Source organism: Mastomys coucha, unplaced genomic scaffold, assembly GCF_008632895.1.
Source record: "Mastomys coucha isolate ucsf_1 unplaced genomic scaffold, UCSF_Mcou_1 pScaffold16, whole genome shotgun sequence".
Classification (NCBI taxonomy): Eukaryota; Metazoa; Chordata; class Mammalia; order Rodentia; family Muridae; genus Mastomys; species Mastomys coucha.
Window position 1 is genome coordinate 64,447,548 of NW_022196898.1, and position 5,323 is coordinate 64,452,870.

Genomic DNA, 5,323 nt, shown 5'->3' on the forward strand with positions numbered 1-5,323 from the left:
AAAAAAAAAAAAAAAGATACAACCTTCTGTTACTTCCTTGTATTTTTTTTTTTAATCTGTGAAAGGTTCCATCTGAACTTGTGTATCCTTTAGTAAGGCATACTTCTCTGTCTTTGATAAGTGATCTAGTAGTCTTAACTAGACAACAAATTGAGTAGTGAGCTAATAAGTGGTAAATTACCTTGGGGTAAGGAGATAGAGGTCTGTTTCTAGGTGTAGTTAGCTTAGCTGTCAATGTAGTTAGAAATTTGGGAAAAGTTGGGCAGTGGTGGGACACACCTTTAATCCCAGCACTTGGGAGCACAGGCAAGCAGATTTCTGAGTTCCAGGCAAGCTTGGTCTACAGAGTGACTTCCAGGACAGCAAGGGCTATACAGAGGAACCCTGTCTCCAAAAACGAAAAAAAAAAAAAAAGAAATTTGAGAAAAATAAATTATAATCTAGATGTCATTAATAAAAATGACAGAGATTGGTCAATAGTCCACTACTTAGACAGTTCACCCAGGTCTCTGAATTCTCCATCGTAACTTTGTTTAGATTCTGTGTGCCTACATCATCTTGGAGAACTTGGTGGCAGCAGCGAACATTGTAATTCTTATGCTTTGGGGTCTCTGTCCTAATAACCATTTAACCTTACATTTAGCAGATTTCTAAAAAGATTGAGAGCTAGTATCTATTAAGCATATTGAATTAGAAGATAGTTAACTTAAGGCAGTGATCTTTAACCTTTTTTAATGTTGGAAGTCTTTAAAATAATATTATTTACCAAGGCAGGTTAGAAATAGGAGACCATAAGCCAGGATGCTCTAAGGTAGGGAGGATGTGAGGTAAGAATTGTCCATAACAAAGATGGTGGGTGGTCATGTGACCTCCCTTAACTAAGATGGCAGTGAAGCAATAGCATAGGAAAACCTTATCTGCCTACAGAAAAGATTGCAGATACTCACAAGACCTCCCCCTGCCAAAATGGTGCTGAAGCTACAGCTCTTCCCCCTCAGATAAAGGGCATATGACAGAATTACTATTGAATAGAGTTTATTTACAGCATGGGGAAGGGAGGGGAGTAGGGTTGAAAAGAGAGGAGAAGCAGAGAAAGACAGACAGAGACAGAGACAGAGATAGAGACAGGAACAGAGAGAATTTAGGAGAAATCGAAACTAAAATCTAAAGTGTATCCTATAATTGTATCCAACAGGAGGCCAGATAAATAACTTCTAGTTCTTCTTTTCAGATAATCTTTAACCTCCAAACTACCTTCAGCAGAAGTGTCAGGGGACATGGAAGCCAAGAGCTGGGGCTCCACACAGAACAGGGTTCAGGAATTCTGCTATGAGTGGACCATTTGCAACTTTTCATTTTGCACAGGGGGAATTCGGAAAAAGATTACAAGCCCAGTGTTCTCATTAAAGGCCAAAGAGGAAATGGCATGGTGTTTGAGAGTATACCCAAATGGAGTTGATGAAGAAAGCAGAGATTACCTGTCAGCTTTCCTGGTGTTGCTCAGCTGTCCAGATAGGCCAGTTTGGGCAAATTTTGAGTTCTGGGTCAGAAATTCCCAAGGAGAGAAAGTTCAAACTATGAAGAGCCACTGGATTCTAAGATTTCTGCAATGCCAACAGAAGGGATTCCCAAGGTTCCTCCTTCGAGATCTGCTCTCCGATGAGCATGGGCTTCTCCCTGAAGACCAGCTCACCCTCGGCTGCAAGTTGAGCATAGAAGGAGCTGTCTTTGGTGTGCTTGGACAGGACATGACACCTGCTATCAAGAATGTGAGGCCCATGTTGACAGATAGCTCCCTAGGGGAGCTATGGGAGAATTCCCTGTTCACAGACTGCACCCTGTTGTAGCTGGCCATGAATTCAGGGCTCACAAGGCCATCCTAGCAGCTCGTTCTCCAGTTTTCAAAGCCATGTTTGAACATGAAATAGAGGAGAGCCTAACGAACCGCACTGAGATCCTGGACCTGGATCCCCGGGTCTTCAAGGAGATGTTGCGCTTCATCTACACTGGTAAGGCTCCACACCTCGATAGCCACTCCATGGCCACTGGTGTGCTGGCAGCTGCTGACAAGTATGGCCTGGAGGGCTTGAAGGCCTTGTGTGAGGATGCCCTCTGCAGGAACCTCTCTGTGGGGAACGCTGCACAGACTCTCATCCTGGCTGACCTCCAAGGCTTAGAGCAGCTGAAGACTCGGGCCCTAGATTTCATTGCACTGCATGCTTGTGAGGTCTCTGAGACCTCAGGGTGGAATGCAATGGAGGAGTCACATCCCTACTTGGTGGCTGAAGCATTCCACTCCCTGGCTTCTGCACAGTTTCCTTTTGTGGAGCCTAAAGTGATTTCATGATTTAGCCAGTTATGACCTGCACCTTTCGTCCAACAGCAACAAGTAGTGTTGTTACCAATGACTTCTGGTTAGACAATGGTATTTCAGAAGCATTTACAGTGAATCCTGGTAAAGGTAGCATGGTGGATGAGGATTTAAAACACCTGTAATATGTTTAAAGAGTGGGTGGGGGCAGGGCAGCACTGCACTCTGGGACATTCCACCTGATGTCTACCCTGTTGATGTACTTGTTTGATTTTTGTCTGATGGTTTGGAAACTGAGATTCAATATAGTTGCTGGCCCTAAGCACAGGCCAACTGAGTTTGGAGAAACCTGTCTGCATTGGACTGAGCCGAAGAGATGACTGGGGCCAGAGGAAAGGAGAAATCAAACATGAGTGTTTGCTCATCAGTGAATGAAAGACAAGGACCAGTTTCTTTTCAAAGACTCAGTTTGTGGAAACTCAGCTGCAAAGCAATTACTGCTCTCTCAGAGAACTCTGTTTAAGTAACCAGAACACACAGGGGAGTTTTCAACCACCTGTAACTGATGATTCAAAGGATCTGAGGCCCTCCTCTGGTTTCCATGGCCACAAACAACTCTGTAGACAAAAGCTTAACCAAATAAAATATAATATGAATAAAACTTTTGAAATCATTCTGTGGATTCCAGGGATGTTTATGTTTAGATAAACATAAGGTGTAGCCCAAAGAGCCCTGCTCAGCTGTGTGTGTTTCTGCAGACCCCTCACTGTCCTATCAGTAGTAGAAATACTTGGCCTTTACCTTGGAATGGAATGTTGGTAAATGAGAACTCCCCCATGCTCTTATGACAACGGAGAAGCTATTCTAAAATTGGGGGGAGTTTAGTCCTTCTGCTAGAGCAGTGTTTTTGGGTCAACACATGCAAACATCTTTTTATCTGTTTTGAAAACTTTTGAAGGGATGGATTCATCACAGATTCATATACCCTAGGCTAGTGGTTCTCAAGCTTCCTAATTCTGGGACCTCTTTTTTTTTTTTTCTTTTTTGAGACAGGGTTTCTCTGTGTATCCTTGTCTGTCCTGGAACTCACTCTCTAGACCAGGCTGGGCTCAAACTCTGAAATCTGTCTGCTTCTCCCTCCCAAGTGCTAGGATTAAAGGCATGTGCTACCACTGCCTGGCATGCTGGGACCTCTTTAAACAGTTTTTCATATTGCGGACACCCAGAACCATTAGAGTACTTCATAACTCTAAAGTTGCTACTGTTATGAACCATACTGTAAATAGCAGGTATCCACACCTTGATACCTGATCTCACTGACCTTGATGCAACCATTACCTGCCTATGTAATCTTACTGACCTTGATATGTCCCTCACCTTCCTACGTGACTTTTGTCACCTGCCCTATTTTTTGTATACTATTTAAGCCTGAATTTTACCTTGTGCAAATACATTCAGTCTCAGCACTTCCTTGTGTAGGCTCTGCTTGTCATTCTTTGGCTATGCCCTTTCGACCTGACCAGGACTCCATTTCTCCTGCTGCTTGAGGGAGGCCCAGACTGGCTTGCCCGCGGCACTTTAGTCCTTATTAGAAGAGAGAACAAAATATCCATGGGACGGGATACAGAGACAAAGAGTGGAGCAGAGACTGAAGGAAAGGCCATCCAGAGACTGCCCCACCTGGGGATCCATCCCATATACAGTTACCAAACCCAGACACTATTGTGGGTGCCAACAAGTGCTTGCTGACAGGAGCCTAATATAGCTGTTTCCTGAGAGGCTCTGCCAGTGCCTGACAAGTACAGAGGTGGACACTTGCAGCCAACCATTGGACTGAGCACGATTCCCAATGGAGGAGCTAGAGAAATCAAGGAGCTGAAGGGTTTGCATCCTCATGGGAGGATCAACAATATGAACTAACTAGTACCCTCAGAGCTCCCAGGGACTAAACCACCAACCAAAGAGTACACATGGAGAAACCCATGGCTCCAGCCACATATGTAGCAAATGATGCCCTTGTTGGTCATCAATTGAAGGTGAGGCCCTTGGTTCTGTGAAGGCTTGATGCCCCAGTGAAGGAGAATGCCAGAACAGGGAAGCAGCAGTGGGTGGGTTGGTGGGCCGGGGGAGAGGAGATAGGATAGGGTTTTTTTCGGAGGGGAAGCCAGGAAAGAGAATAAAGAAAATATCCAATAAAAAATGAAAAAATAAAATAAAAGCAGGACATGGTGCTACACACCTTTAAGCCCAGGACTCAGGAGGCAGAGGCAGGCGGGTCTTCATTGTGAAGGCTAAGTTATGTTTTTTTTTTTTTTAAAGATTTATTTTATTTATTTTATGTGTGTGAGTACCCTGTAGCTGTACAGATGACCATGAGCTATCATGTGTGTGGCTGCTCCAGCCCCACTTGCTCTGGCATAATTCACTGTAGCTGTCTTCAGAAGCACCAGAAGAGGGTGTTCAATCTCATTATGGGTGGTTGTGAGCCACCATATGGTGGCTGGGATTTGAACTCAGGACCTTCGGGAGAGCAGTCAGTGCTCTTACCCGATGAGCCATCTCGCCAGCCCAGCTAAGTTATGTTTTAAATTTAAATTACTACCCCTAAGAGGTCTGTGAAACAAAAATGCCCTTAACTTGTAAGCCCCACTAGTCCAAGGACAGATAACTTCCTGGAATGCTGGGGGCTGTTCATATAAAATAATAAACCCTGTGTTTTCACTTCTATAAACAAGCATGGTCGTTCCAACCACACAGGATGTGCCTGATTGCACATAGGTGGGAGGTACTTAGGCAGGAAGTAGGTCTGGATGTATGCTTGCTCCCAGAGGTTTGCCTTCATAGGCACCCTGACTAATGTAATTCATAGTTATTCTCTGGGACTACTGGGTACGGGCCTGGTAAGTGTTCATCATTCTGGCCAGTGTTTAATGAGGTTTGCTTCAGCTGGGCAGTGGTGGTACACACCTTTAATCCCAGCACTTGGGAGGCAGAGGCAGGCGGATTTCTGAG

General features: G+C 44.6%; 1 pseudogene; it reads left to right on the forward strand.

The window, feature by feature from the left end:
• Nucleotides 1-1,271: 1,271 nt before the first annotated feature.
• LOC116094279 lies at nucleotides 1,272-2,362 on the forward strand (annotated as a pseudogene).
• The last annotated feature ends 2,961 nt before the right edge of the window (nucleotides 2,363-5,323 follow it).